At 40.3% G+C, this 7,819-nt stretch overlaps 1 long non-coding RNA gene across 1 annotated transcript; it reads right to left on the reverse strand.

Annotated features, from left to right (window-relative positions):
- Positions 1-1,640: 1,640 nt before the first annotated feature.
- LOC137599990 (uncharacterized) lies at positions 1,641-5,011 on the reverse strand. The gene is made up of 3 exons (XR_011036897.1): positions 4,975-5,011; positions 4,715-4,865; positions 1,641-3,585 (listed from the first exon to the last, which is right to left on the reverse strand). It is a non-coding gene; the product is annotated as an uncharacterized lncRNA (long non-coding RNA).
- Between the last annotated feature and the right edge of the window lie 2,808 nt (positions 5,012-7,819).

Below are 7,819 nucleotides of genomic sequence, written 5' to 3' on the forward strand. Positions count from 1 at the left end.
TGAATAATATTTCTGAGCCTAGACTTGACCAACCGAAGCAACCCCTGATCTTCTTCTTTTCCTTTCGGCTTTTCCCTTCAGGGGTCGCCACAGCGAAGGTTTCATGCCAAAAAAGAGTACTACAGATGCAGTATTTGCTTTGAGGATGTTGATAGAGAAGTACAGAGAAGGCCAGAGGGAGCTGCATTGTGTTTTTGTAGATCTGGAGAAAGCTTATGACAGGGTGCCCAGAGAGGAACTGTGGTATTGTATGAGGAAGTCTGGAGTGGCAGAGAAGTATGTTAGAGTGGTGCAGGACATGTATGAGGACTGTAAGACAGTGGTGAGGTGTGCTGTAGGTGTGACAGAGGAGTTCAAGGTGGAGGTGGGACTGCATCAGGGATCAGCTCTGAGCCCCTTCTTGTTCGCTATGGTGATGGACAGGCTGACAGACGAGGTTAGACAGGAATCTCCATGGACTATGATGTTTGCAGATGACATTGTGATCTGTAGTGAGAGCAGGGAACAGGTGGAGGAGAAGCTAGAGAGGTGGAGGTTTGTCCTGGAAAGGAGAGGGATGAAGGTTAGCCGCAGTAAGACAGAGTACATGTGTGTGAAGGAGAGGGACCAAAGTGGAAGAGTGAGGTTACAGGGAGAAGAGATCAAGAAGGTGGAGGATTTTAAGTACTTAGGCTCAACAGTCCAGAGCAATGGAGAGTGTGGAAAAGAGGTGAAGAAGCGTATACAGGCAGGATGGAACGGGTGGAGGAAATGTTGTTTGGCCTAGAGACAGTGTCACTGAAGAAAAGACAGGAGACAGAGCTAGAGGTAGCAGAGATGAAGATGCTGAGGTTCTCTCTAGGAGTGACCAGGAAGGATAGGATCAGGAATGAGTATATCAGAGGGACAGCACATGTTAGAGGTTTTAGAGATAAAGTCAGAGAGGCCAGACTGAGATGGTTTGGACATGTCCAGAGGAGAGATAGTGAATATATTGGTAGAGGGATGCTGAGTTTTGAACTGCCAGGCAGGAGGCCTAGAGGAAGACAAAAGAGGAGGTTTATGGATGTAATGAGGGAAGACATGAAGGTAGTTGGTGTGAGAGAAGAGGATTCAAAGGACAGGGCTAGATGGAGGAAATTGATTCGCTGTGGCGACCCCTGAAGGGAAAAGCCGAAAGGAAAAGAAGAAGATTGACAAAGTGAGTGCCATTATCACTATAAATTTTCTCAGGAATACCATATCTGGGAATAATGTATTTACAAAGCGTTTTCGCCACTGTCAAAGCATCTGGGTGTTTGGTTGGAAATAATTCTTTTCATTTTGAAAAGGCATCTATTATGACCAAGGAATACTTTGTACTGTCACTTTTATTCAACTCTATAAAGTCCATATGGATGACTTGAAATGGATATTGAGGTGTAAGGAATCATCAAATCCAATCCAATCCAATCTTTATTTGTTGAGCACTTTACCACAACCTCAGTCGACCAAAGTGCTGTACAGGCGAATAAATAAAAAAGAACAAACATTATAGATAAAAGACAAAATGGCTCAAATATTATAAGTAAAATTAATCAATCAAAAACATAAAATATGGATAAAAACAAAAGCATATAATCAGAGCAATAAAAAGTGAGATAAAATAAGATAAGAAAAAATAAAATCCAGTGTCTATCTAGATGTTAAAAGGAGGAGGAGAAGAGGTAGGTCTTCACACGAGATTTAAAAACAGACAGAGAAGAGGCCTGTCTGATTTGCTGAGGCATCCTTTGCATAGTCTCAAATTCCCTTGTGGATTGTGTTTAGCACATGTTAAGCATGCTCTACAAAAATTTTTAATACAAATAAAATTAATAAGTGATACAGTAAATTATAATACTGATATATCTGTCCTACCATCCCTCCTGTTGAGACATGTTTAACACCATGTCTCAAAATAGCCGCCCATTTGTATAGGTTTCTGGGTAGGATAGTTTATTGCTGGGTCATACATAGATGTCTTTTCACAAAATTGCTCCACTCTTTTTCCAAATTTCTTGTTCAGCTTTTACTACAGTTTTCTTTGTGTTACTACTGCACATCCTATGTGTGTTTTTCCTAGTTAATTTTTCTTAGAGGAACCATCTACAAATAGCACTTCTCTATTTTCGGTGGTTGATCTTTTAAATCACTTCTGCTTTTAGCTGTCTTTACTGCTACCTCCTGACGATCATGTTTAGTGCCAACTTCAGGAAGTGGTAACAATGTAGCTAGATTTAATGTTGTGCACCTCTCTATAGTCAAATGAGGTTGGGATAACAATGTTGCCATGCAAGAAAGATGCCTTGCAGCTGATAAAACATCATATTAATCTACTGTATAGGAGCAGAGCAGGGACAGCACATGGTACTCTCAGAATTAAAGGACAAAAGAAGACTATCGTAGCACTTTTTTCCACAGCCATGAATACTACAATGACTACTTTAACACAGTGTAGCAATGCACATGCTACACTGTCCAATTTAGATGAGAAATATGCTATTGGCTTCATTTTGTCTCCACATTGTTGTACCAAAACTGAGGTCATAAAATGACCTTTACAATCTACCATTTGAATAAAAGGTTTACTGTAATTTGGCATGGCTGGTGCAGTGCTAGATACAAGTTTGCTTTAATTTACAAAAACATCTTCAGCCTCTACTGTCCATTTTAGAGGTGATTTCATTTTAAGGTCTTTGTCATACATCATTTTACTCAAAGATGAGGTTATTTCTGCATAATTTGACACCCGATTTCTGCATAATTAGTCAGATTTAAAGATGACATCATCTGTTTTTTAGTTTGTGGTTTAGGTGATTGAAATATTGCAGTTTTCTTGTCTTATAATATTGTTCTTCCTCCTGCACTCAGATTATGTCCCAAGTATTTCACCTGTTGTTTACACATCTGTAATTTATTTTTACTCACTTTATGTCCCTCCTCAGCCAAATGTTTCAATAAAGCCACTGTGTCTCTTTTACATGTTTCTCTGTCTGGTGAAGTTTGCAAAACATCATCCACATAAATCAGAATTTGGCTATTTCCTGGAGGTTGAATTTTTGCCATGCTGGCACTCATTGCCTGAGAGTAAATGGTTGGACTCTCACAATATCCTTGGGGCAATCAAATATAAGTATATCTCTGAGCCCCAAAGGTAAATGCAAACCAAAACTGACTATTTTTATAAACAGGTATAGAGAAAAATGCATAACTGATGTCTACAACAGTGAACATTTTGGCTTCTGGTCTAAGGTGTAAGGTTCTAGGACGCATGGTACTCTCTGAAAGAAAGCCTTATTTAGGGCCTTTAATCTTGAACCATGCGCCATCCTACAGACAGTGCTTGCTTTTTTACTGGGAAACCTGGAGTAGTATGTGGCGAATCATTATATTTCATTATTAAACCTGCAGCTTTTAAATTATTAATTACTGGTTTTATTCCTTCCAATGTATCCTGTTTCAATTGGTATTGTCGCACACAAGGTCCAATTTGTACAGACAGGGTTCCTTTTATTAATCCAACATCAGTGGAATCTTTAGACCACAATTTGTCTAGTAGGTCTTTTAACAGCTCTTCCCTTTCTTCTGTAAGCACAAATAATCAGGGAGAAGATTATTAGTGTGCATGTGTACACCTTTTCACACTTGGATTATAATCACATTTTTAACCTATAATTTAAATGAAATCAGGGACATGAATCCTTGTACTTTCAATGGGCTTATCAGTCACACAAATTCACAGTCACACTGATCTTCCCAGACACATATGATTGGATCTTATCTAACACATAATAACTTTGGGTGACCTTCTTTCAGCCAGGTGGCTTGTTTGACACTAATGTTCCAAGCAGCTGACGTCTTAAGTATACAGAGAATATATATCGGACACTGATAGACTCACCACAAAGTTTATATCAATTACTTATATAATTTATACATTCATGTGCCCATTTTATTTCAATGGGATACATGTGCTAATTCTTTTTTTCATACTTTGTCTTTATACTTTTCTTTTGTTTATACTTTTATCTATTTTTATTTTTTCCCCATTATGTTGTTGCTACCCTTTTTTTAAAATTATTTTTTATTATTGCTTCATGAAGCGCTGCTATTTTTATGTGTTCAATTGACCTCCAATTTAAACTATCATCTATTATCATCTGTCTACATTTTAAACCTTTTTTGGGATCCTGTTTATCGATAACTTTCCAATCTTTACACTGGGTTTTATTTTGCTTATTCCTTTCCCCATTTTTAGGAAATTTAGTCCAGTCTGTCAACACCTAGGGTTTTCTAAAAACTGGTTTTCAATCAGTAGGGCAGCAACTTAAATTTTCTGTTGAGGTAATTCTCACTTCAACTCTTTCGAGTGGAGAATTCTTGCCTTTACATCCACACCAGTCTGCTGCTTACGATCCTACTGTTTTAGTATGAAATAAAAATACCTAGTGGTATTTTATTTCCATTCACACTCTCACTCTCTCCCAAATGTTTGTTTTACGGAATTTAAGCTTCTACTTTGCAGGACTCCGACGTCCTCTATTTCCCACGAAATTTGTCGGACTCCGCCGTCCTCTATTTTACATGGAATTTGTCGGACTCCGCCGTCCCTCGTTACCTGCTAGTGACTAGTATTTTCAGGGTTTTCTTTTCATTTGGCGCAATTACCCTCAGTCATTCACTTACTGTATTCTTTAAACAAACCTCAACTCACCACTGTTGTCTTCCCTCTCTCGAAATACTGTCAACCCGTGGATCCCAGCTGGTGATTTGGAGGCCGGCTCTGGAAAGGATCTGTTAGGCTGCTCCTAGGCTAGCCTGCCGTGGCCACGGTCTTTCCGGTGTCCTCATTACCCGCTGGAATCCTTAGGTATATTGGCATCGAAGGACCAAATTCATGTCAGGTTCAAACAATCTACAACATTTAAAACACACTCACAAAAAGGAGAAGACAACAGTTATATTTTTACTCACGAGGAGAACGGACAGAGATATGCTCAGTTACAAATCTCCACTCTGAGCATATCTGCCGAAAACCTCTCTTTTTATTTCATTTGGGCAGTCCCTGTTTACAATGTGTCCAAAGGGATGGGGGATGAGAATATCAGCAATGCACTATATACTGTATAGTGTCACAAGAGAAAACGGTCTTTCTTTATGGTGTAATGTCCTGTTTGCTATATATCCTGTTTCAGCAGATCAGGGTTTATATCCTAAACTAGTCATCAGCTGCTACCTCAGTTGTGACCTTTCGACCCCTGCTAAACACAACTCAGTGCATAGCAAAAAACTCACACACACATTTATATGTTCATGATATCAAAGAATGAAAACGAGTAAATATGGGATAACTTATGTACATTAATCTAACACATCCCACCTCACAGGTGTGCCACATCAAGATGCTGACCTGACATCATGATTAGTGCACAGGTATACCTTATACTGCCCACAATAAAAGACCATCCTGAAATGTACAGGGTTTTTTGCTTTATTGGGGGTCTGGGGACTCAGAACCAGTCAGTATCTGGTGTGACCACCATTTGCCTCATGCAGTGCAACACATCTTTTTCGCATAGAGTTTATCAGATTGTCAATTGTGGCCTGTGTAATGTTGGTCCACTCCTCTTCAATGGCTGTGCGAAGTTGCTGGATATTAGTGGGAACTGGTACACGCTGTCGTATATGCCAGTCAAGCACATCCCAAACATGGTCAATGGGTGACATGTCCAGTGAGTATGCTGGCCATGAAAGAACTGGGACATTTTCAGCTTCCAAGAATTGTCTACAGATCCTTGCAACATGGGGCCGTGCATTATCTTTCGAAACATGAGGTGATGTTCATGGATGTATGGCACAACAATGGGCCTCAGGATCTCATCACGGTATCTCTGTGCATTCAAAATGCCATCAGTGCACCTGTGTTCTCCGTCCATAACAGATGCCTGCCCATACCATAACCCCACCACCACCATGGGCCACTTGATCCACAACACTGACATCAGCAAAGCGCTCACCCACACAACGCCACACACGCTGTCTGCCATCTGCCCTGAACAATGTAAACCAGGATTCATCCGTGAAGAGAACACCTCTCCAACCTGCCAGACGCCATCGAATGTGAGCATTTGCCGGCTCAAGTCTGTTACGGCGACGATCTAGAGTCAGGTTAAGACCCCGTTGAGGACGACGAGCATGCAGTTGAGCTTCCCTGAGACAGTTTCTGACAGTTTGTGCAGAAAAATTGTTTGGTTATGCACAACATTTGTTTCAGCAGCTGTCTGAGTGGCTGGTCTCAGACAATCGTTGAGGTGAACCTGCTGGATGTGGAGGTCCTGGGCTGGTGTGGTTACACGTGGTCTGCGGTCATGAGGCTGGTTGGATGTACTGCTATATTCTCTGAAACGCCTTTGGAGACGGCTTATGGTGGAGAAATGAACATTCAATGCACGAGCAACAGATCTGGTTGACATTCCCTCTGTCAGCATGCTCCCTCAATGCTTGTGGCATCTGTGGCATTTTGCTGTGAGGCAAAACTGCACATTTCAGAGTGGCCTTTTATTGTGGGCAGAATAAGGTACAACTGTTCACTAATCGTGATGTCAGATCAGCATCTTGGTGTGGCACACCTGTGAGGTGGGATAGATTATCTCAGCAAAGCAGAAGTGCTCACTATCACACATTTAGACAGATTTGTGAACAGTGTTTGAGAGAAATGGTAATATTGTGTATCTGGAATGAATTACAGATCTTTAAGTCCATCTCATGAAAAATGGGAGCAAAAACAAAAGTGTTGCGTTTATATTTTTGTTGAATGTAGTTACTACTCACCATATCACCTTATTAGTCTTTACCTGAGGTATTGGCTCCTTTTACTGTAGCAACAGGATCAGCGAAAAACTACACTAGTGAGTTAAATGCTCTGTCTAGTCTGTTGGACTCAGTTGCACCTTTAAAAACTAAAACCAGAGTGGTGTGTAGGTGTACACCATGGTTTAATGAGGAGACGCATGCTGTCAGAAAGGCCTGCAGGAGTTTAGAGCACACATGACGTAAATCAAAATCTGAACTAAATTATATCTCTTGGCATGAGTGTGTCTTAAACTACAAGTGTGGTCTGTCTACCACTAAAGCTGCCTATTTCTCCAAACTAATAAGTAAAAATAAACACAATCCTATATTTCTGTTTGACACCGTAGCCAGACACTGACCCAAAAACAGCCAACCGCAAGCATCGTGTTATTTATAGCTCATGATTTCCTAGATTTCTTCTGCAGTAATATTGATAACATTAGACATAAGATAGTTCTTCATCCCCACCTGCATCAAAGTTTAATGTGATTCCTTCTCTGGGTGTTAAACCCGTTAGTCTCTCCAACACACTTTAAGACTGTCTCTCTTGAAGGACTATCAAAGCTGGTTTCAGCCTCTAAACCTGCTACGTGCCTCTTAGACCCTTTCCCAGTTAAACTTGTTAAAGAGTTATGGCCACTGCTGGGCCCTACTGTGTTAAATGTAGTTAATCTTTCTCTTACGACTGGTGTTGTTCCCATTAGCTTTAAAGTTAGCCATAGTTAAAACTCTGCTTAAAAAGCTACATCTTGACCAAGGGTCTTTAAACAATTATAGACCAGTTTATAACCTTCCATTCTTATCTAAAATACTAGAAAGGGTAGTATCTGAACAGCTCTCAGAATTTTTATCACTTAGCAGCCTCTTCAAACCGGGCCTGCCATTCCACTGAAACAGCACTAACTAAAGTTGTAAATAATCTCCTACTGAATATGGACTCTGATTCCACTTCTGTCCTCTTACTATT

This window comes from Antennarius striatus, chromosome 8, assembly GCF_040054535.1.
Source record: "Antennarius striatus isolate MH-2024 chromosome 8, ASM4005453v1, whole genome shotgun sequence".
Classification (NCBI taxonomy): Eukaryota; Metazoa; Chordata; class Actinopteri; order Lophiiformes; family Antennariidae; genus Antennarius; species Antennarius striatus.